Raw genomic sequence first — 25,653 nt, 5'->3', positions numbered from 1 at the left:
TTTCAGAACCAACATGTTTTGGACTAGTCGACCTCGTCATTGGGGATTCTCAGGGTTTTCTTTGTTTTTAAAAGAATTTCCTAAATGGCAGTTGCTAACCCTAACTGCCAAAATAGTAAGATACCAGCCAGCCTCCCTACTCGCTTGCACACTATTTTGGCAGTTAGATTTAACAACGGCCGTTTAGCAAATGCTTTTGAAAACAAAGGAAACCCTGAGACTCCATCCTGAGGAGATGGACTAGTCCAAAACCTGTTGGTCCTGTCAGATTTTAAAGCGGACCTAAACTCCCAGCTTCCGCTCTGCTCTAAGGAGATAACAGCATAATAAATTTAAAGAAAAACATTTCTTTGTTACAACTGAAACCTTACAAAAACCCTGCAGTGTTTACTTTCTGGTGTACTAGGAGCACAAAAGGGTTAACCTCCTGTGTTTAAATATTAGCCCAAACTATGGCACAGAGTGGCTCACCTGACAGCCCTAATTTACACTTGCTGTTTACTTGTTGATAAGGCCTAATTAGAAAGGCTAATCTCTCTAGACCTGGGCTTTGCACCTGTGGTACGGGTACCACCGATGGTACTTTGCTGTTGGCCAGGTGGTACACACCAGATTTGCCTGCCACTTTATTGCCCGCATGCCACTGGTCCTGGTCCTGTCCTGCCTCCACAAAGTTTGGCTCCCCCTTCCTTACTCCTCGCTGTGCTGCTCTGCGGCATACTTCAGACCTCAGATCAGAGGGGAAGAGACAGCCAGGCGACCGGTGCACAGTAATGGCGCAGATACAGAAAGTGACATCACTGCTCACTTCCTGTATTTGAAGTATACACGCCGTCACCGTGCACCGTTTGCCTGGCTGTCTCTTCACTGTGGCTGGCTTACCGATGATCTGAGGTGTGACTCACTGCCTAGCTCTCAGCTCTCTGGTGGTGGGGCCAGGCTACCTATAATTAAGTGGGGGGGGGGGGAACTTGTAAGGCTACCTATATTGGCAATCTACTTTCATTTTGCCAATACTGACAAGATGTAGGCTAGCATCTAATTGTAATCTTTTCCCCCTCCAATGCCTCCTACTATTATCCCATATGCCCTTTTTTCTTGAAGTGTACCTGTAAGAAAAAAGTGCCCCGGTGGTTACTTACCTCAGGGTAGGGGAGGCCTTTGTATCCTAAAGAGGTTTCCCCCTTCCTCCTCAGTAGAGGGGATCCAGCGCTGGGAGCCCCAAAGTTCCCCCCGTCGGTGTGTGCGCCTGCGCTATGCTGCTCTCCGTTCAGGCTCCAGCAGAAGCAGCAAGCCCGATCGCGTCCAATCTACTGTGCAGGCACACTGGTGGTACTTGAAAATGTTCAGGCGATAAAAGTGGTACAATTAGTGAAAAGGTTGAAAAGCCCTGAGCTAGAGGGTGAAGCCTGGAGAAGACAAGTCTCTATTGTAAACCCCACCCACTGCACATAACTCAGCATATGGGGGAGAACAGAACGGGGTCCGAGGAGGAAGAAGTCAGCCCCCCTCCCCACATCCCTTACACTGCCAGTATAACCAGACCCCATACAGCAGTACTTGTTTTACTGCTCTGATGGCATCCCTGGGACAGCAGGGGGAAAGCGATGCGCCCTCACAGTTCTGGCATCTCTTAAAGAGAATCTGTATTGTTAAAATCGCTCAAAAGTAAACATACCAGTGCATTAGGGGACATCTCCTATTACCCTCTGTCACAATTTCGCCGCTCCTCGCCGCATTAAAAGTGGTTAAAAACAGTTTTAAAAAGTTTGTTTGTAAACAAACAAAATGGCCACCAAAACAGGAAGTAGGTTGATGTACAGTATGTCCACACATAGAAAATACATCCATACACAAGCAGGCTGTATACAGCATTCCTTTAGAATCTCAAGAGATCATTTGTGTGTTTCTTTCCCCCTGTTCTCATGCACTGAAGTTTCAGGCTGCTCTTTTCTTCCTGCAAACAGCTTTGCCCTTGTTTGTAATTCCTCAGTATGTGAAAGCCCAGCCAGCTCAGAGGACGATTTATCCAGCTTGTAAAAGATAAGAGAGAAGCTGCTCTAATCTAAATAACACACAGGCAGTGTGCATAGAGTGGCCTGGAAGGGGGAGTTCATAGCAGAACCACAACACTGAAGAACTTGGCAGCCTTCCAGACACAGGCCGACAAGTCTGACAGGGGAAAGATACATTGATTTATTACAGAGACAGTGATAGTATAAAGTGCTGCAGTTAGCCAGAACACATTAGAATAGCTTTTGGAACTTGTAGGATGATAAAAAACAGGATGCAATTTTTGTTACAGAGTCTCTTTAAGCCTCTGCCCAGCCCTGGATGAGATGATTTGACATCCCGGATCTCTTGCGGTGTAACCTACTGTATACACACTAGATTCTCACCCGAGGTGGTCTTCAGCTGCCAAGTTTAATCAAAGGTGTGTACTGGCCTGGGCAGAGATGAACAGTTAAAGTGGACCCAAATTAAAAATACAAGATTTCAGAAATAAAATCTATTTTCTAAAGTATAATAATAAATAGCAGCCTTTTTTCAGCTGCATGATGACAAATATAAAATATTTTACATTTATTGGAGGAACCCCTCACTTCCTTTCAAATTGCCGGGACAAAATCCGGCAAACTGGTGAAGTAGGTGGTGTCCGGCAAAGGAGGAATTGCTAGTGGCTGCCCCCAGTATAATCCTAGTTATGAAAAGAGAAGGGTGAAAAGCATGCACTGAAATGCCCATAGGCTTGAAGGAGTGTTTATTTATCTTTGTATGTGTCAGAGTGGTGCAACTAAATATTTTTAATTAAAAAAAATTTTTGTTTGGGTCTGCTTTAAAGAGGAGCTGTTAGGTATAAGGTCTCAGAGAAAATAAACACATATATCAGTAGCTAAAGATTGGCTGTACTTACATTACATATGCATTTCACTGTCCACGTTTGGATTTCACAGAATTTGTATATAGTATATGCAGAGATTGATGCTCCTGACAGCTCATGGCAGGCTCCATGTTTTTCTGTCAAATGTGTCGTCATGTCCTGCCTGCTTCCTGATCACAGATAAGCTTGTACTAAATAACACAGTGTGCAGTGAATATTAATGAGCCATGTGGCTAGAAACAATAGCTGACTCCTGCAGTGTACGGCGGCTCCAGGAATTTTTTTTAGGGGGTGCTATGCAGGTGCTGGACCAATTACCGGGGGAGCTGACGACCTGCGGCGCGGCAAAATATGGGTGTGGCTACAACCTGCGGCGCGCAGCGCGTCGCGGCGAAAAAATGGGCGTGGTCATGACCGGATGAGGGCGGGGCTAACTGTAATTTAAAGTGAACCCAGGGTGAGAGTGATATGGTGGTTGCCATATTTATTTCCTTTTAAACAATTCTAGTTGCCTGGCAGCCCTGCTGATCTATTTGGCTGTAGTAGTGAACTGAATTACACCAGAAACAAGCATGTAGCTAATCTTGTCAGTTCTGACAATATTGTCAGAAACCCCTGACCTGCTGCATGCTTGTTCAGGGTCTATGGTTGAAAGAATTAGAGGCAGAGGACCAACACGGCAGCCAGGCAGCTGGTATTACTTAAAAGGAGATAAATATGGTAGTCTCAATATTATTCTCACCTCGGGTTCCCTTTAAAAGTGCAACGCAAAGACAGAGGGCCCAAGTTTTGGTGACCCTTTCCCCAGAAAATTCACATAATTTGTGCAGGTTTTCTCAAGAAAATACACGTAATGTGAGCAGATTTTAACAAAAAACACGTCCAATAACCCCAATATGCACAATCGTTATCAGATATGGCCCCAATATGCACAATCGGTAGCAGATATGGCCCCAATATGCACAATCGGTAGCAGATATGGCCCCAATATGCACAATCGGTAGCAGATATGACCCCAATATGCACAATCGGTAGCAGATATGACCCCAATATGCACAATCGGTAGCAGATATGACCCCAATATGCACAATCGGTAGCAGATATGACCCCAATATGCACAATCGGTAGCAGATATGACCCCAATATGCACAATCGGTAGCAGACATGACCCCAATATGCACAATCGGTAGCAGATATGACCCCAATATGCACAATCGGTAGCAGATATGACCCCAATATGCACAATCCGTAGCATATATGACCCCAATATGCACAATCCGTAACATATATGACCCCAATATGCACAATCAGTAGCAGAAATGACCCCAATATGCACAATCCGTAGCAGATATGACCCCAATATGCACAATCCGTAGCAGAAATGACCCCAATATGCACAATCAGTAGCAGATATGACCCCAATATGCACAATCCGTAGCAGATATGACCCCAATATGCACAATCCATAGCAGATATGACCCCAATATGCACAATCGGTAGCAGATATGACCCCAATATGCACAATCCGTAGCAGATATGACCCCAATATGCACAATCGGTAGCAGAAATGACCCCAATATGCACAATCGGTAGCAGAAATGACTCCAATATGCACAATCCGTAGCAGATATGACCCCAATATGCACAATCCGTAGCAGATATGACCCCAATATGCACAATCCGTAGCAGATATGACCCCAATAAGCACCACCTGAAAAATTTACTCACCTACAGCCAGAAGACCTTCTTTCCCGACCTCCTTGTGGCGCGCAGCGCCCGCGCGCCCACGATCCTCTTCCTTCCCGACGTCACGACGAGACTTCCTGCCTGCATGCAGAGAGCAGGGCTACGGGAAAATGGCCGCCCGAAGCCATGCACTGCAGACTCGAAGTCTGCAGAGCAGGGCTCCGGGCGGCCATCTTACCGTAGCCCTGCCTGCTGCTCCGTGCTGCCGCTGTGTGAACTGACTTGGCGTCTTTTAGACGCCTGAAGTCAGTTCACTCCAGGGGGTGCTTGGACAATTCTAGGGGGTGCTCGAGCACCCCCTTGCACCCCCCTGGCGCCGCCCCTGTCTGCCGGAGATTTATCAGTGCTACGCGATTACAAGCTGCTGTAACGTCTCATTAGCAGCCGAGGGGAGAGCCCCAGAATGCTTTGCAGTATGGTATGCGGCTTGCGTCTTCTTAAGAATAACAGACTTGCTGATAAGCACACATCAAAGGTAACTGAGATTTTTATCTTCACTAATTGCTTTTGGGCTTCCTTCTAAACTGTTTAACACAGGAGAATAGAGGTTTAAATTAGCTTCTGCAGCCTGACAGTTACTCTTTAAGCACCAAGCAGAGATAGAATTATGGTAATGTTCCAGGTAAGGATAAGCCTACTGTCACAGGGGAAGGGAGGGAATAGTTCCAAGGACAGCGTATTGGTTGGTGTCAGGGACAGGAGAGAGGGAGAAGGATGTTTTGAACATATTGGGTGAGGGCTAGCGTTAAGCAGGCCCCAAGTTTTTATCTAGGCCCTAGGCACCTGCCTAAATTGCCTTGATTCTACTCTGACTAGGGCCACATACAGACATCAGACCATAGTCTTTGGAAAATGAAAGATCACAGACCAATCTTACCACCCTTCCTGTAGTATAAGAGCCATACTCTACACAGTCTTTTCTATGGAGCTGAACTCCACATCAGAAAAAAAGCATTGCAAGATGCTGCACACACAGATGCTGTACAGACACAAAAGATCAGTATCTGCAAAAGATCTGTTCCTGCCAAAAATCCATTCCTGCAAATTGCAATGATAGTCTATGAGATCTGCAGATCATCATACACACATGATTTAACTGACATTCATCTGCAGATCTGCAGATCTGAAAATCCATCCTGGTGGATCTGATCTGCAGATGAATGTCAGTTAAATCATGTGTATGATGATCTGCAGATCTCATAGACTATCATTGCAATTTGCAGGAATGGATTTTTGGCAGGAACAGATCTTTTGCAGATACTGATCTTTTGTGTCTGTACAGCATCTGTGTGTGCAGCATCTTGCAAAGATTTCTATCTGATGGGGAGTTCAGCTCCATAGAATAGACTGTGTAGAGTATGGCTCTCATACTACATGAAGGGTGGTAAGATTGGTCTGTGATCTTTCATTTTCCAAAGACTATGGTCTGATGTCTGTATGTGGCCTAGGACTCTGTGAAGTGCTGCAGAAAATGTCAATACTATATAAGCAGTGTAGTAAATGTGAACGTGAAAGTAAATCCGAGAAAATAAAAAGTCAGATACTTACCTATAAACAGGGAAGGCTCTGGTTCGCATAGATCCTTCCCGTCCTCTCTTTCTCCCCTCGTTCCAGCATTGTCACCGCTGTTATGTGTACTGGACCAATCATTCGAATACACGCCTGTGAGCCCTCAGGAGGCTGCAGAAGCACTTGTGTCCTCGAGTGTTTTCAAAGATGGGCTGCGCATATACAGTATGGAGCCGTCTGCCTTCGGAAGCATTCAGGTACAAATTAAACAGGAGTGACGGCGCTGGAACGAGGGGTACAGGAAAAGACAGGTAAGACTCTATAGCAGGGGTCTCAAACTCGCGGCCTGCGGGCCATTTGCGGCCCTCAATACAATATTTTGTGGCCCTCGCTGGCAAAAGCTTCCTGATAGTTCGCTTCAGTGCTCCTAAGTAATCCGCCTCATCCCCAACGCTAAACGAGGGCTGCAGAGCCCCCAGATCGCCCGGGGGGCAATCCGCCGGCATTTCCTCAAAGGAGCAGAGCTGAAGCTTCAGCTCTGCCCCTCCTGACGTCAATCGCCGCACGGATCTCCGCCTCTCCCCGCCCCTCTCTGTGAAGGAAGAGTGAGAGGGGCGGGCAGAGGCGGCGATGCGCCGCGATTGTGAAATCCCTTATGCGGCCCAGCCTCATCCTGACTTTGCCTCCTGTGGCCCCCAGGTAAATTGAGTTTGAGACCCCTGCTCTATAGGATCCAGAGCCTTCCCTGTCCATAGGTAAGTATCAGACTTGGGGGAGGCGGAGCACTTTACACTCTCACACTCAGGGTGAGTGTGTAAAAATTCCCACCCATGCCCCAATCTCTGGAACGCTGTTGCGATGTGATAGTCAGATGTTCCTGCAGTATTAGGTGGCCAGATGTGACCCCAGTATAGGTAGCAAGATGTGACTCCCCAGGATAGGGATGCAGATGTGGCCCCCCGGTATAGGTAGTAACAAGGACAATGTATTGGTTGGTGTCAGGCACAGGATAAGGGGGAGAAGAAGGGTTTTATTTTGATATTTAGACATTAGGGATTCTAGTTAACCTGCTGTTAACCTCGTCAGTCCTTTGCCTTCTTAGCCTGGTTATTCCACTAACATAAGGTAGTAAGTGTAACAAAGTCGCTGAAAGTGGAAAAAATAAGTTTAGTCAGTTCTCCCCAGTAAGACCACAGACATCAATAAACCTTGGCAGAGCTTCAATATATAATATGCACACAGAACCGGAATAAATAGAGCTGTGTCAGAACCCCCTGCTGATCACGTGCTGATGGGACCAGGCGGGTCACGTGGTGCGGCGCTCCGGTTACCATGACAACCACACAACTCAGACAGGTCTGCCTCTCGTGGCCCCCCACCTCCCGCCTCCACCCGCTCACCGTCAGGCAGCCCCCGGCGGGCCGGTGCGGCGTCCAGCGATTATCCAGACTGCGGCCCCCGGGCCAGAACCAGCCGGTGCCCGTCCCGGAGACTCGGCGAGCGCCTCACGCTCCACCAATCACCGCAAAGGGGAGGAGGAGCCTGACAGGCACGCTGCTCCGCTAATCCCGCCCCGTGGGGCCGCACAGGGCGGGGCTCGCTTCGGAGGCATCCAGTCTTCGGCAGAGTGACAAGAGGAGCCCCACCCCCTCTCCTCACTGCCTGCTGTATATTGTTATAGTCTCTGTTCTTTTCTCCTTCACTGTTATCATAATCTATTGGTTCCCCTCTTATATTATTGAATTAAATCATGTTTTTTATTCTCATAAGATTAATTAGCGCCCAACTTTCTGAGATAAGAAAGAGGGACACTAAAAGACACGCCCCTACCACACCTCTTACCGCTCCCCACCACGCCCCTTCCTATGTCTATTACAAAGAATTGTGAATAAACAGATGTAGTTTTATCATTCATCCCCACACTGGTCCTTTCTATAATTATTACATTTCTTATTATCAAGTGTTAAAATGAAGAAAAACAAACAATTTAATTAATGGGAATAAAGTGTAGTGTCAGTTAAACACATTTTTTGGAGAAAAATACATATATTAATACAGATCTGTACATCAGTCTTGCAAGAGGGACACATAAGGAAGAAAGAGGGACAGAATGATTCGGTTTCCAAAGAGGAACTGTCCCTCCATAAGAGGAACAGTTGGGAGGCGGAGCCAGGGCAGTTTCTAAGCTAAATTGCACCCCCCTCATGGACTCGCAAACCCGTACTACGCCCCCAGTATAGGTAGTCAGGTATGGGTGCCCCCAGTATAGGTAGCCAGGCATAGGTGTCCCCAGTATAGGTAGCCAGCTGTAGGTGCCCCCAGTATAGATAGCTAGCTATAGGTGCTCCTAGTATATGTTAGCTAGGTATAGGCGTGCAGCCTAAATCGTTTAGTTAGGTATAGGTGCCGCCATTATAGGTTAGCTGGGTATAGGTGTCGCCAGTATAGGTTAGCTAGGTATAGGTAGAAAGGATAATGTCCGCAACACTAGGCAATATATATGCAAATGAGTGTGCTAGGGCCCAAATCAATGATATAAAGGAACGAAAAAGAAAGCCCAGAACAACAGCACCACTCAAGAATAAGAAACAATTTATTGGTACATAATTACAATATTTGTATAGGACATTTATTGAATATTCAAAGGAATAAAAACACTAAAAACAGACCACATATTCCCATACTAAACAGCTGCAAACAATCCTGCCAAATGGCCTATACACTGAAATACATGCATATGTATATATATATATATATATTAACTATATGTGCGTGTGTATAGACCACTGAATCATATATATGTGTGTATAAATCAAGTCTAGATATGGATGGGCTAAATGAACAAATATACCTTGGTGGGCATCAAAAAAGAGCCCACCAATGGTTGAACCCGGGTTCAGTAAAGTGCAAAAGTGAAAAACATGAGTGTGCAAACAAGGAGATCACATAAGACCAATTACTCTAAAGTGCAATGCAAACACAGGTAAAAAATGACAAAATGGCTGCAGAACAATAAAACAATACATATATCTCGGAGCAGCCTATATCTAATAGAAGGCTATTAGAGATTTATCAGAAAACGCCTCATTTTTAATTAAAGAGGCGGATAAGGGAGACAACATTGTCCTGTGGCCCAAGGAGATGTATTTGCATGAAGCTTATAAACTTTTGAGAAACGCTAACAATTATGTTCCACTTCCAGGAAATCCAACAGACTACTACAAGGCGCTCTTGGAGGACATTTTAATATTGGCTAGAAATGCAGGTATTATTACTAATAAGGAATACGAATTTTTATCTGTCAAACATCCTGTAATACCATCTTTCTACTTGTTACCCAAGATTCACAAGGATGCTACTTGTCCACCCGGTAGACCGATTGTAGCTGGGATTGGAAGTCTTACTGCCCCCTCCTGTGAGTTTATTGATTTCTTTCTGCAGAAACATGTGACTAGTTTGGATTCTTATTTGAGAGACAGCTCCGATCTTCTTAAAACTTTGGAGGGACTGACAGTGACCCCAGGTACTTATTTGGTGTCTTTTGACGTGGAGTCCCTATATACTAACATCTCACACCTTTGGGCTATAAGAACGATGTCATATTTCCTTGATATGGAGAGCAACCAACAAGGGAACCTGAAGCAACTGTTGTTACATTTAACCGATTTTGTTCTTGCACATAATTATTTTCTGTTCAATGGGCAGTTCTTCAAACAGATCTGTGGTGTAGCTATGGGCGCAAAATGTGCCCCGTCCATAGCAAATTTGTTTCTGGGCTACTGGGAGCGGGAGGTGGTGTTCAGTGCTGCTATGGAGGAGTTCCAGCCTTATATTTTAGGCTGGCACAGATTTATTGATGACATATTCATGCTATGGGGAGGATCTAAGGAGGATTGTGATAGATTTCTAGCTGCTTTAAACAATAATACAATGAACATTCATCTAACAAGACATATTTCATCAACAGATATCGAATTCCTCGACATTAAGATTAAGATTGATACGGATGGTCGTTTAAGTACGGATCTATTTCGGAAACCAACCTCAGTGAATTCCCTATTACACTACCAAAGTGCGCACACTAAACCTTTACGAAATAATATCCCCACTGGCCAGTTTTTACGCCTACGTCGTATTTGCTCTAATGATGATGATTTTCTTGTGCAGGCACGGGGACTGTCCACTCGTTTTAGAGAAAGGGGTTACCCTAAGCGGGTCATCTCACAAGCATACCAAAGAGCAAAAGCTGCTGACAGACTAGAACTCCTTCACCAAGCCACTAGACCCTCCAGACAACTGGTAAGATTTAGTACTGTTTATAATAACCAGTGGAAACAGTTGTATGGCATTTTAAATAAATCATGGCCTGCTCTCCTTTCGGATCCGGTACTTGCTAAATGCATCACCCCAAATGCCGCTATTACAGCAAAGAAATGTCCAAATCTTAAAGATAAGTTGTGTTCAAGCTATTTTTCTGGAGAAAGGAAGAAATGCAGAGGTCCACTAAGAGGTAGCTATCCGTGTGGAGATTGCAATATATGTAGCTACATGCGACCCAAACAAGATATTTATAATGCAAGTGGTACCAAATGCTATAAAATATCGGGCTATATTAATTGCAGAAGTAAGGGAGTCATCTACACTTTGACCTGTCCATGTGGGAAAATTTATGTTGGACAAACAAAAAACATGCTGAAAACAAGGGTCCAGCAACACCTATCCAAGATTAGACTGGCCAAAAGGGATAAAGAAAATAATCAACCACTAACGTCAGTGGCCTCCCATTTTCTGATAGATCATGGGGGTTCCCCAGGAGGATTACGGGTATGTGGTGTTGAGCAAGTTAAATTAGGCTTAAGAGGAGGGGACATAGTAGGGGCCCTCCTGAAGCGAGAAGCCAGATGGATTTATCAGCTGGATAGTATGGCGCCCTCTGGTATTAACGAAGAGATTGATTGGACTGGTTTTCTGGGGTAATGTTCTAGAGGGGGTCCCTTTGTGATAATGAAGTGATCCCCTTTCCAGCAATTGGTCAATAGCAGACTTGGGCCTGGTGGGGAGTGGTTAAGCCCGTCCCTCTTATGTTAGTTACAATGTGTACCTTTGGGTTTTTCTGGATATTTTGATACCTTTGTTCATCTTTGATTATTATACATGGCTTGTACTAACACATCATGTCTTTATGTGCAGACTGTTCATCTTTGCCCTTTATCCATTGTGACCTCTGACAGTTATGGATTTTTGTTGGACTTCTTTGTTGGACTTCTTTGTGTTGGCCTTTTCATGCATGGACCCCTTTAAAGACTTCTATGGAACCAGGAGGGACTCTTGTAGCTCTTTCCATGATGTTGCTTTCCAATCAAACAGAGCTTTGAAAGGTGGACCTTTGATTCTGCTCATTTTGGACATGGACCCTTTAAGGATGGAACATATCTGTGGACTGCTCCTTTGTCTGAACTGTGGCCCTTTAATTCAATTGGAATTTACTATCTCCATAATAATGATATTTTTAATTATATATTTCTTTTCTGCTATTTTTGTCTCTTTAGATACCTTTTGCATATTGTGTGGCTTTTTTCTGAGATTTGGCATCAATATATTAATATGTAGATACACATATATATTTCAGAGGCAGGATGTCGGTTTTATGCCTAAAATTTATATGATTACAATTATAGCATATGTATATTGTATATGCCCATATGGTGATATCTACTGCAGGCGGGGTATGGTGTATAGATAGGGACTCACTCTGTCTCGTTCTCCTCCCCTCTGTTTGCCGCTGCGTGCACTTTTCTGTGCACAACTACTCACCTATTGGATTCTTTTCCCCATGCGCTCCAGCGTGGTACTCACTTCCTGGTCTTCTGGCTGCACTACTTCCGCCTCCGTGACGTCACTTCCGCCTGGCGCACGACGGCTTTTGGGCTTCTGCCCACCCTTCTTCCGCATTTAAACGCCGATCTGGCGTTGCACACCTCACAGGTCCTCTCCTCCTTTCAAAGCGGGGTAACGCCCGCGGAGCTGCTGGGAATGTTTTGAGGGGACCCTTTTCCCGTCTTCAGCTGCACTGCCTGGTCTATCTTTCACTGCTCCCTGGGCTAAGTATCTTCTTTGCGCACATCCTCTGATGCACTTTAGATATAGGCTGATCCGAGATATATGTATTGTTTTATTGTTCTGCAGCCATTTTGTCATTTTTTACCTGTGTTTGCATTGCACTTTAGAGTAATTGGTCTTATGTGATCTCCTTGTTTGCACACTCATGTTTTTCACTTTTGCACTTTACTGAACCCGGGTTCAACCATTGGTGGGCTCTTTTTTGATGCCCACCAAGGTATATTTGTTCATTTAGCCCATCCATATCTAGACTTGATTTATTAGCTAGGTATAGGTGCCATCAGTATAGGTAGCTAGGTAAAGGTGCCTTCAGTATAGCTAGATAAAGGTGCCTTCAGTATAGGTAGCTAGATATAGGTCCTTCCAATATAGGTAACTAGGTATTAGTGCCTTCAGTATAGGTAGCTAGGTATAAGTGCCTTCAGTATAGGTATCTAGGTATAGGCAGAGGCGGCCTTAGAGTACGCGGGGCCTGAGGCGAGTGTCATACGCGGGGCCTAGAGACAGGGGAAGGAGGGACGCGTTGGATGCTGCTGGGTAGGGAAGGGGGGGATGCCTTGGATGCTTCTGGGTGGTAAAGGAGGGACGCCTTGGATGCTTCTGGGTGGTAAAGGAGGGACGCGCTGGATGCTGCTGGGTGGGGAAGGAGGGATGCACTGGACGCTGCTGGGTGGGGAAGAAGGGACGCGCTGGATGCTGCTGGGTAGGGAAGGGGGGGGATGCCTTGGATGCTTCTGGGTGGTAAAGGAGGGACGCCTTGGATGCTTCTGGGTGGTAAAGGAGGGACGCCTTGGATGCTTCTGGGTGGTAAAGGAGGGACGCGCTGGATGCTGCTGGGTGGGGAAGGAGGGATGCACTGGATGCTGATGGGTGGGGAAGGAGGGACACGCTGGATGCTGATGGGTGGGGAAGGAGGGACGCGCTGGATGCTGCTGGGTGGGGAAGGAGAGACGCGCTGGATGCTGCTGGGTGGGGAAGGGGGGACGCGCTGGATGCTGCTGGGTGGGGAAGGGGGGGGGACGCGCTGGATGCTGCTGGGTGGGGAAGGGGGGACGCGCTGGATGCTGCTGGGTGGAGAAGGATGGGCGCGCTGGATGCTGCTGGGTGGGGAAGGGGGGGGGGGACGCGCTGGATGCTGATTGGTGGGGAAGGAGGGACGCGCTGGATGCTGATGGGTGGGGAAGGAGGGACGCACTGGATGCTGCTGGGTGGGGAAGGGGGGACGCGCTGGATGCTGCTGGGTGGGGAAGGAGGGACGCGCTGGATGCTGCTGGGTGGAGAAGGAGGGACGCGCTGGATGCTGCTGGGTGGGGAAGGGGGGGAAGCGCTGGATGCTGCTGGGTGGAGAAGGAGGGACGCGCTGGATGCTGCTGGGTGGGGAAGGAGTGACCCGGTGGGTGGGGAAGGAGTGACATGCTACATGCTGTGTGGTGTGCTGCTGGATGAGGGAAATGCTGGGTGTGGAGAGAGGGTCATGCTGTATGGGAAAAGATGAATGTGTTGACTGGGGTGGCTGTTAGCACAACACTGGGTGCTGCTGCTTACCAGGACTCTCAGGCTGGTCTGCATAGCTCACCTTTCTTCTCTTCTCCTCAGTCCCTTCTGGTGCATGTCGGTAGTTGGAGAAATCTCGCTCTGTGCCTGCCACATGTGCCCTGAGGTTTCTAACTTCCCATTACCCCTGGCAGCGCAGCGAGATCTCTCCAAACTGACGTATCAGCTACGTCTCTCCGTTGGAAATCCCGCATCCACTGACATGCGGGAACTGGGGTGGAGAACGGCCATAATTGTAACTTATATGTCAGCTGTGGTGATGTAGCTGCTCCCCGATCGATGCACTCAAGCCATGGAGTAATCTGAGGCCCCTGCAGAGGGTGCGGGGCCCCCTTCAGGTGCAGGGCCTGGGGCGATTGCCCCACTTGCCCCCCCCCCAAAGGCCGCCTCTGGGTATAGGTGCCTTTAGTATAGGTAACTATGTATAGGTGCTGCCATTATAGGTTCAGTATAGGTAACTATGTATAGGTGCCAGATCGGGAGACCTTGGGGGCCATTCAACTGGCCCACAACGACCAATCCACTTTCCAGGAAACTGTTCATCTAGGAATGCTCGGACCTGATACCCATAATGTGGTGGTGCACCATCTTGCTGGAAAAACTCAGGCAACGTGCCAGCTTCAGTGCATAAAGAGGGAAACACATCATCATGTAGCAACTTCGCTGGCCCCCAAGGTCTCCCGATCTGACCCGCTTAGACTTTTATCTTTGGGGTCATCTGAAAGCAATTGTCTATGCTGTGAAGATACGAGATGTGCAGCACCTGAAACTACGGATAGTGGAATCCTGTGCTAGCATTTCTCCTGCGGTGTTGCTATCAGTGTGTGAAGAGTGGGAGAAGAGGGTTGCATTGACAATCCAACACAATGGGCAGCACTTTGAACACATTTTATAAGTGGTCAGAAACTTGTAAATAACTCATGAAAGAATAAAGTTATGTTAAAACCAATCACACCATTGTTTTTCTTGTGAATTTCCCGATAAGTTTGACGTGTCACATGACCCTCTTCCTATTGAAAAAACAAAAGTTGGATTCCAAATGTCTGACTTCAAAATGGCTGCCATGGTCAACACCCATCTTGAAAAGTCCCCCCCCCCCCCCCCTCATATACTAATACATATACTAATGTGCCATAAACAGGAAGTTAATATCACCAACCATTCACATTTTATTAAGGTGTATCCATATAAATGGCCCACCCTGTAGGTAGCCTAGGTGGCCCCCCCATAGGTGATGGACGGGGGAGCTTGCGGGGAGGAGAGCACGACTTTTACCTCCCTCTCCCCGGGGCCCCTCTTTGAAGCCTCATATGAGCAACTCACCTCCCTTCCCGCTCCTAGCGCCGCTCACTTGCCGCTGGTCTGCTCCGTCTGCATAGCTAATTATACTTTCCCTTCTTGATTAGTAGGAAGAAGAGAGTGTATAAGCGGCTGTGCAGAGGGAGACCAGCGGCAAGTGAGCGGTACTTGGAGAGGGAAGGGAGGCGAGTTACCTTTCGCTGCGCTTTCTCTGCAAAGAGGGGTCAGCATGGGGGGAGGGAGAAGTCAGGCTCCCTTCCCCTCTGCTGAGTCCCAGTGAGGCCGTGGTTCCCCCCTCCCTCATAGCATTCAGGGTGTTCGCCCACCCCTAGAAACGGAGCTGTACATAATAATTACACTATAACTATGGTAGGGTTTGATTTGTCAGGTCCTCTGAGATGTCTAGGACCAACGACGGATTAAAGTGAAATGGGACTCTAAACAATTAAAACGTTAGTGGGGGCTAATGTTAACCAGGCCTTAGGCACCTGCCTAGTGGAGGAATCAGCTCTGACTAGAACTCTATGAAAATGTCAGCACTATATAACCAGAGCAGCATCCAGGCTAAATAGCTCAGGGCGAGCTGTGGTCACTCAGCTCATGTGAAATAGTTGTGGTTACTCCTTTGGGCATTGCTGTTGTCTTGTCTTACACCTCATTTTGGTCACTTGGTCACTCTGCCTCCTATATGACACGGCTATATCATCACTCAAGCTCCTCTGACCCAGCTGGGATCATCCTGCAGCGATTGTTGTGGTCAAAGCCTTCTGTAAAGGAAGGACCATGGTCACACAGACCCTGTGACAACGCTGTGGTCACTCAGCTCTTGTGACAATGCTGTGGTCTTTTGGCTCCCGTGACAAGGCTGTAGTCACTCAGCTCCTGTGACAACACTGTGGTCACTCAGCTCCTGTGACGTGCTGTAGTCACTCAGCTCCTGTGTCGTGTCTGTGGTCACTCAGCCTCCCGTGACAAGGCTGTGGTCATTTAGCTCCTTTGACACGACTGTGGTCACTTAGCTTCCTATGACAAGGCTGTAGTCACTTAGCTCCTGTGACACGGCTGTGGTCACTTAGCTTCCTATGACAAGGCTGTGGTTACTTGGCCTCCTGTGACGTGGCTGTAGTCACTTAGCTCCTGTGACATGGCTGTAGTCACTCAGCCTCCTGTGACAAGGCTGTGGTCACTCAGCCTCCGGTGACTTCACTGTGGTTACTTGGCCTCCTGTGACATGGCTGTAGTCACTCAGCCTCCTGTGACAAGACTGTTGTCACTAAGCTCCTGTGACATGGCTGCAATCACACTACTCACCTGTGACGCGGCTGCAATCACACTACTCCTGTCCTAGAATAGCACTGAAATCAAAGTTTAGTGCGGCTGTAGTCACTCAGCTCCTGTGACGTAGCTGTGGTCACTCAACCTCCAGTGACAACACTGTGGACACACAGCTCCTGTGACGTGGCTGCAGTCACGCTTACTCCTGTCTTAGAATAGCAGTAAAATCACAGTTTGGTTACAAAATTTGCAAATTGAGTGAGCTTGAATATACCTCATTGGCTCCCAGAAATTCCTGTTATCCCCAATGGATGGACAACAGTGACAACAGAATGTTTAATGCTCAATAAAGTTGAATATATTACCATAGTTTTTACTATAGGGTTGGGTTCATGCTGGGCGGATGAACAAACTGATCCTGTAATAACTGACAGTTTTCTGTTTTAAATGGACCAGTTCATTACAATGGGCATCAGTTTTTCAACTGTGTTTTCAGTTCCATTTTGCATTACCACCTGCTTGGTATCCCTGTCTATATCTGCTATGTCTAGCCGATACGGAAAATATCTGTTTCTAATGCTGGGAATACACGGTTCGTTTTTGCCTTCGTTTAAACCTTCGATTCATTCGGTAAACGAATCGAGTGTTGAAAACGTATGTGAAAATAGTCATAATCTCATTATAGTTTCGATTAATAGACCCCAAAAACGAACGACTAGTGATCGAACATGTTTGATATTATCTCTCTTTATCCATCTAATCGAGCCATTGGTAGGCTTGATGGCTGTTCAGATCGATTATATATTCGTTTATGCTAGTCCGTCCCTGTAAAAAGGGATTTTCGTTTCGTTTCTTTGCAGCCTTCGATCATTGGAAAAACGAAACCATCAGAATCGAAAAAAAAAACGAAACCGTGGGTGGTGATATTAACCGTATGATCGATTATTTCGGGATCGAAAAGGACAAAAGGCACAATCGAAACGAAGGTTTAAACGAAGGCAAAAACGAACCGTGTATTCCCAGCATAATGGACTAATGTGAATGGATCCCATTGTTTAGCATAGGATCTGTTCTGTTTTGCTATGCTAATGTAATGTTTTTGGTGCCATTGTGTACGCAGCCTTACACACAGCAACACATTGCACTCATTTATTGTTTATGTATTGTGTATATCTTTTTTTTTTTTTGGTACAGTATAATCTAGTTGTAGTAAACACTGATATAGTAAGCCGTTGGGTATAGTAAACTAATGGTCCAGGTCCCGGCCAAGTATATGGGAGTAATGCTTGGTATAGTAAACCCTGATATAATAGAACTTCTGTTATAGTCAACCTGTTTTTTGGCCCCTGGAATATTCTGTATCTGGCTATAGTGGAAGTGGGTGGGCCCATGCTTAAGTCAGAGACCCATAACCCATGGTCAGTGGCCTAGCTGGCAGCCACATGTAGCCTACTCGGTATCTGCACACTTCTTTCTGGGCCTGTGTGGATTACCTCAAAAACACGAGCCAGTGAGACCTATGCTTCCTGTGTAAGCTGCTGCCTGATTACTGAGGGGATTGCCTATTATCTGTGACTTGCTTGTGCTTGACTGGAACACTACAGTATCATCCAAGCTGCACAGAAATGTGGACAGAGGAGCACACTATACTTACTGTATCTGCATTAACTGGTGAGACCTATGCTTCCTATACAAGCTGTTGCCTGATTACTGAGAGAATTGCCTATCATCTGTGACTTGCTTGTGCATGGCTGCAACACTACAGTATCATCCAGGCTGCACAGAAATATAGACAGAGGAGTACACTATAAGTACTGCATCTGCTTTACCTGGTGAGATCTATGCTTCCTAAACAAGCTGTTGTGTGGTTATTGCATGCAAATCCCTGCATGAGCACTGTGCATTTTGATCTAGCTCAAACGCTGTCTGTGCTCGCTTGCTGAAGCATTAAAAAGAAAAAAAATGACTCCCAATTAATACAGTACTATAGTATACTTTATGTGCATGAGTATGACAATTTCTGATATAGTAAACTTCTGATATAGTAAACTACTTTTCCTGGTCCTATGGAGTTTATGATAATGGAATCTAATGTATGTGCAGACATTAGTACCTATTACTTAGAGATCATCAGGTGCCTGATTTAGACCTCTTCTATACAGACTGTGTACAGTGTATCAGTGAAGGCATTATATTACACACTGCAACACTGCCATCTTGTGGCTCCTTAGAAGATAATGATTAATATTGTCACCATAGTAGTAATGGTATAGTCAGGGCCGGGACAAGGTCCACCATCAACAGAGGCTGAGCTGCCCAAGTGCGCCCCCCACCCCAAGTGCCCCCCCCCCCCCCAAGTGCGCCCCCTCCTTAAAGATATCCAAAAATAAGACAGTATTTTCCCACAGGAGAACAGATTAATATAAATTAACAGCAAACAAGTGATACCAACATTTTTTTGTATAAATTAGGTAATAAGTGCAAATACAAATAAATTAACAGCAAAAGAACATGTATGTTTAAATGCAGAAAAAATTGCTTAAACATTTGTCTTTCCTGAATCCATAAAGCCTCAGGCTAGATTCACAGTGGGACGTTGCGTTTTGATGCCACGTTAAAGTCGCACCGCATGCTTACAACGCAACGCGCCCAAAAAGTGGCAACGCAGCGTTACCGTCGCATACAGCAGATACAGTAAAAAATACAGGCAATGAAAAGTATGCTTCCAAGTCATTACTGAGCATGTGCAAACAGTCCAACGCAGCTAAAAACGTGTATAACGCACTGCATGCAGTACTTTTACTTAACGTGCAGCGTTAGATACCAACGCAACGTGTGCACTGTGAACAGGGCATTGATTTTTCATTGCAGTGAGTTATTCTGCGTTAAATGCTGTTTTAACGCGCGACTTTAACGTCCCACTGTGAACTTAGCCTCACACACACGCTCAGCAAAAGTCTTTTAAATGCACAATTATCAAACAACTTGAAGAAGTTGGACAACTTTTGTCAAGTAAAATATCACTGATAAGAGGCGACCAACAACTGATAAGACGCAGCTCAAGTCAATCCAACTGTTGTAATTGCACATAAATATGCACAGTTTAAAGGACAACTGTAACGACAGGCATAAGGAGGCTGCCATATGTATTTCCTTATAAACAATACCAGTTGCTTGGCTGTCCTGCTGGTCTATTTGGCTGCTGTAGTGTCTGAAAACAAGCATGTCAAATCTGACAATAATGTCAGAAATACCTGATGTACTGCATGCTTGTTTAGGGGCTATGGCTAAAAGTATTAAGCCTCATCTACACGGTACAATTTTCCATCAGATAGATGGAACTTTTAGATAGAACTGATATGTAGAGTATAGTAAACCTGAGATGAAAGTTTATATATACCTGGGGCTTCCTCCAGCCACCTTTAGACTAATCAGTCCCTCACTGTCCTCCTCCGCCACCTGGATCTTCTGCCATGGGTACAGGCACTTGAGCCAGTCTGGCGTAGTACGCATGCACACACTCCACCACCAGGAACGTACTACACCTGCACAGCACTATTGTGCAGGTGCAGAACGCTCCTGGCTGTGGAAGTGTCACGCGGCCGGACTGCGCTGAATGGCTGAATTACCGGGATTCATAGCAGAAGATCCAGGTGGCGGAGGAGGACAGCGAGGGACTAATTAGCCTGAAGGGAGCTGGAGGAAGCCCCAGGTATGTATAAAACTTTTCTTTTCATCCGTCTCAGGTCCCATTTAATTCATAGTCATCAAACCAAATTTTAACATATCAAATTTTTTGATTTAATGAGCAAAAGGAGTGCATAAATCAGCATCAGCGCAGAATTATTTCCATCTCATTGACCATCACTATTAGTTACACATCTACACATCAGGCTTTATTCTTACAGCATAGATGTTATTTCGTATATATAAGAGATTCCTGTGTACACATCATATATACAGTCACTATCAGATATGTACATCGGACTTTAAAAATATGGGGACTGCTTTATGGAAGCAGCACAAGTAACTATTCTTGATTGGTTTATTTCAATTTTATGGGCTAAGCAGAGTCACTACTGTATATATAAACTGTATATATAATTTATGATGTGCTCTCTGCCCACCTGCCCCACTGGAGTACAGCAGATACCCCTAAAGGGTCGTACTCAGCCAGCAATAGTGCGCACAATGTTACTCAACGTCGGGAAACATTGTTTAACAAACGCATGTTAAATGTTGTGTCCTCCCTGTGGCGATTGCGCATTCTCAAACTACAGACACAGAAGATCAGATCTTTAAGATCCTCAAAGACGCTCGTGTAAAGTACCACGATCGCTTGAACGTTCGATCAAGCTTGTCAAGTAATGACACTTTAGGTGAGTACATAGCTTAAAGAGACTCTGAAGTCTCCAAAATATAAGGTTTTTACTTTAAAAACCTCATTAACATTATTGCCCCTCTTAAATCAAAACACCCTAAACCACCCCAAACTCGCTCGGCAGAATCCACGACTTTCTTGGTCGTGGATTTTGCTGCAGCCTCTATGCACGTATCTACCTCTTCCCCGCCCCTCTCAGTGAAGGAAGACTGAGAGGGGCGGGGGAGAAGTGGCGTTCTGCGCTGATTGACACGCATAGAAGCAGAGCTGCAGCAAAATGCTCTACCTCTATGCGGAAGGAGCCTGCAATGTACCCCAGAGAGTTTGGGGTGATTTAGGGTGTTTTCAGACGTGGGGAATGCGGCGATTAAACAGGGGCAATAATGTTAATGAGGTTTTTAAGGTAAAAACGTCATTTTTTGGAGAATTCAGAGTCTCTTCAAAGGATACATCTGACAAATTAAAAAAGAAACAGATTTACTTACCTGAGTCTTCCTCCAGCCCCAGCCTGTGTGTCCCTGGGCACAGCTCCGCTCCAAGAGTCCCAGCCCATCTATTGTGGCCCCCTCTGTAGCAAATGCCGAACTGGAAGGTCGGGATCCATTGCGCAGGGGCCCATCTGATCTGCTTGCTATCAAGCTCCAATTGCCGGGAGCATTCTTCACAGGCGGGAAAGTAATGCGTCTGCACAGAATGGTCCCACTGACGGGAGCTTCATAGCAAGCAGATTAGCTGTGTGCTGCTACGGAGGGGATAACAGGAGACGGACTGGAAGCGGAGCTGCGCTGAGGGACACACAGGCTCCCAGCCAGGGGCAGAGGAAGTCCCCACCCAGGTAAGTGAATCTCATTTTTTTATTATGTTCATCAGATGTATCCTTTAAGCAATGTGTGCACCCCTCATATTTCAGGTGCCAAATAAACACATAAGAATTGGGGATCTAGCAATAAACTTAAACTGGGAACTTAAAGGAATCATCAGGCAAAAAAAAAAAAAAAAAATCAGCTTTACTCACCTGGGGCTTTCTCCAGCCCCTTGCAGCCGACTGTCCCACACTGACCGCTCTGCTCTCTGCCGCTTTACCGGGTTCCCCGCACGGTGCAGAGGATGACCTTGAGGTTGTCCTTACTGCGCCTGCGTGAAGCGCCGCTGTCAATCATGGCCACAATGTCCGCTGCGCACTGCGCAGAACTACTGCACCTGCGCAGCGGACACTGTGGCCATGATTGACAGCAGCGCTTCACGCAGGCACAGTAAGGACAACCTCGAGGTTGTCCTCTGCACCATGCGGCGAGCCCGGGACAGCGGCGGAGAGCGGAGCGGAGAAAGCCCCAGGTGAGTAAAGCTAATTGTTTACCTAATGATTCCTTTAACACCAAAATAAGGTGCATTGTTCAATCCAATGAATAGCAGCCAGTCACCTAAGTGACACGATTGATGACAGACCTCTGCCCTGCATTATTGATAGTATACATAATAGTATAATGTGACAAGCACTGGCTGCAAATCTATATCAGCTGCTGATAATACTATACAGTATCCAGTTATGGTGCATTATATGATGGATAATATTAGTGTGTCTGTGGTATAGACACACTAACATTATCCATCATATAATGCACCATAAATGGATACTGTATTATCAGCAGCTGATATAGATTTGCAGCCAGTGCTTGTCACATTATACTATTATCAATAATGCAGGACAGGAGCTCTGAGTCAGTGTGTCACATTAATATCTAAAATATAAATGTATGTATGATGGGATTGGGACTAGGAGGCATTGGGGGCCCTGTGTAATACTATAATAGATTCACCATAATAATGCTGCCTGTGCAGCTGTGCCTGCTGCCTGTCACACTTACTTTTACTTGACTTGGGACAGGGACTGAGGGACAGACAGCCAGCCGCGGGCCACACAGGGCAGACGATTCCCCCGCCGTCAACACAGCCACACTGTCTCCTGCCTGACTCCTCCCTAGCTGCTGATTCACAGGCGAGGAGACAGGCGACGTTGTGAGGGGGCGGGACCCACAGGCTGCCCGACGTCACACAGAGAGGCGCACGCTGGTTGGCCGCTCTGTGTGAGAGAGAGAGGGGAGGGCGGCGGCGCACTTTGGAGTCACCGGGACGGACGGTGACCATGACAACAACAACAAGCCAGGTAGCGGAGAGCGGAATATGTATACTCCGCTCCCGCTTTAGACAGACAGACAGCACTGTGGGCGCTGGGCGGCACAGCAGGGCAGGCAGCACGCAGCACGAATACAGCGGGGGGCGGCCAGCAGAGGTAACACAGAGTGAGTCACACAGACTGCAAGTTCCGCCCCTCCAGAGTGCTAATGACATGCGCCCTGAGGCTCCAGCCTCGTCGGCCTCTGTGTCGGCACGGCCCTGGGTATAGTAGTAATAACAATGCCGAATTTAAAAATTATAAAACCAGTATCTCAAAGTCTGAGAACTGATTAATGCAAAGGCTGCAAAGAGATATTTTATTTACGCTCACATATTGATTTATTTGCTTTAATTACTGTTTTCCTTTTTGCACCAGCGGAGTCTGAAGTGTATTCGGTGTTTCCGGCAGAAGCGCCGGGCGTCTGTTCTGTAACAAATGCTGCCCTCGTATCTGCAAGTGATACAGAAAGTTTAATTAATTTTTTCTCACCAATGTAGGAAAACATCTCTGAGTTTACAAACAGCTTCTCTCCAGGGATCCATTTATTGCGGAGAATGGATGAGATTTCCTAATGACATTGTTAGCTGATACATTGCAAAGCTGCAGAAAATTAACCTGTTCATTAAAATAAAGCCACAGCTGCGAATTCCTTACAATGAAGACAAAACAAGCTGTAATATGAGCTAGTTAAGACCAAACAATATACAGGTTCTGATCTGTCATACAGGGGAACTTAGGTGACTAGAGTCAGGATTTACCCGATAACGGGAATTCAACTTAAAGAGAACCTGAGGTAACCCTCGGCAGGACCAAAATTAAAGGAATACTATCGATTGAAGCATTTTTTTTTAATGCTGTATGTTAGGGCACACATTACCAAAAGTACTAGGAGCAGTTTCCTTCCTCGCACAGCTCTGCCTCTCTGCTGTAAAATCCTCATGTCCATGTCCCTGCACAGGGGGTTGCTATCAACTCCTGAGTGTATAGTTTAATTATCCCTTTGCTGAAAGAATCTTATTCAGATGGTGGTGAGGGGTTAAAGATTCCAGCAATCTGTGTTCCTTGTCTTTCTCTGACTGATAAAGATCCTGTCCAAACTGTCCAAACTGCAACCCAAAAGTCACTTATCTATCGCAAAGTGCCAACAGCAATTTCAACTAAATACAAACATTTTGACTCATACATGAACATTATGGAAAATCCAAGTTGAAAATAAACTGTGACGATAAACAATTTCATCCATCCTACTCCTGAAAAATGTATTCATTTTTTTCGAACCTCCCAGTTACATTTTCTGTTTTAAAAAGCTGAAAAAGTAGGTTTAATGCTATTGTCTTATATGATGATGATTCAGCTTTTCCCATAGTCTCGCAGTTAGCAATCATGTGACCCCCAACAAGACAAATTCAGCAATCATGAGGCCCCCATCAAGACAAATTCAGCAATCTTGAGGCCCCCAACAAGACAAATTCAGCAATCTTGAGGCCCACAACAAATCATGAGGCCCCCAACAAGACAAATTCAGCAGTCATGAGGCACATAAATAGACAGCATTTCACATAAATAGGCAGAATGACACCTTAAAGGAGTTATCCGGCAAAAATAAATAAAATAAGCGCTACTTACCAGGGGCTTCCTCCAGCCCCAAGCTCCCAGCACGTCCCTCACCGCAGCTCTCCCTTCAGCTCTGACCCGGTCCCCGGCGATGATGTCAGAGCGACCTGGAGGTCGCTCTGTACTGTGCCTGCGTGATTGGCGCTGTCAATCACCGCCGCGTGGGCCGGAGCGGACTGCGCAGAACTACTTCGCCTGCGCAGTCCGCTCCGGCCCACGCGGCGGTGATTGACAGCGCCAATCGCGCAGGCGCAGTACAGAGCGACCTCCAGGTCGCTCTGACGTCATCGCCGGGGACCGGGTCGGAGCTGAAGGGAGAGCTGCGGCGAGGGACGTGCTGGGAGCTTGGAGCTGGAGGAAGCCCCCAGTAAGTAGCGCTTATTTTATTTATTTTTGACAGACAACTCCTTTAATATGGTAGACACCTCTCACCTGGCTTCTGAATTTTCCTCTACTGGCTGCTGTGCTTGGCTGGCCTGGCAATACTGTTTTTGGCTGGCTTGGGAATTATGTGTGTGCCGAAAGGCCTGGCAGTGATGCTGTGGCCTGGCTGGCGGTGATGCTGAGCTGGCCTGGCTGGAGGTGATGCTGGGCTGGCCTGGCTGGCGGTGATGCTGTGCTGGCTGGCCTAGATAGTTTAGGCAGTGACAGGTGCCCCCTAGTTTAGGTAGCGCCAGGTACCCTCCAGTTTAGGTAGCGACAGGCCCCCCAGTTCAGGTAGTGACTGGGACCCCACCATTCAGGTAGTGACAGGAGCCCCCCACCCCAGTTCAGGTAGTAAAAGGGACCCCACAGTTTAAGTAGTGACAGGAGCCCCCCCAGTTCAGGTAGAGACAGGGACCCCCAGTTCAGGTAGTGACAGGGACCCCCAGTTCAGGTAGTGACAGGAGCCCACCAGTTCAGGTAGTGACAGGGACCCCCCAGTTCAGGTAGTGACAGGAGCCCACCAGTTCAGGTAGTGACAGGGACCCCCAGTTCAGGTAGTGACAGGAGCCCACCAGTTCAGGTGGTGACATGGACCCCCCAAGTTCAGGTAGTGACAGGGAGCCCCCCTGTTCAGGTAGTGACAGGGACCCTTAGTTCAGGTAGTGACAGGAG

The 25,653-nt window shown here is 46.6% G+C and overlaps 1 protein-coding gene across 2 annotated transcripts in view; it reads right to left on the bottom strand.

The window, feature by feature from the left end:
- STK33 (serine/threonine kinase 33) overlaps window positions 1-22,743 on the bottom strand; it is a 170,336-nt gene extending 147,593 nt beyond the window's left edge. Inside the window, exon 1 of one of the 2 annotated variants that reach the window (XM_068260766.1) lies at window positions 22,631-22,743. The gene's annotated coding sequence lies outside the window, so the exon portion shown is untranslated. Of the gene's footprint in view, window positions 1-7,536; window positions 7,691-22,630 lie in introns of those variants that run through there. The other variant, XM_068260764.1, reaches the window with a different exon arrangement.
- Window positions 22,744-25,653: the final 2,910 nt, after the last annotated feature.

This window comes from Hyperolius riggenbachi, chromosome 11 (assembly GCF_040937935.1).
Source record: "Hyperolius riggenbachi isolate aHypRig1 chromosome 11, aHypRig1.pri, whole genome shotgun sequence".
NCBI lineage: Eukaryota > Metazoa > Chordata > Amphibia > Anura > Hyperoliidae > Hyperolius > Hyperolius riggenbachi.
Note: the sequence above shows the minus strand (reverse complement) of the source record. Positions and strands in the feature narration are given on the sequence as shown.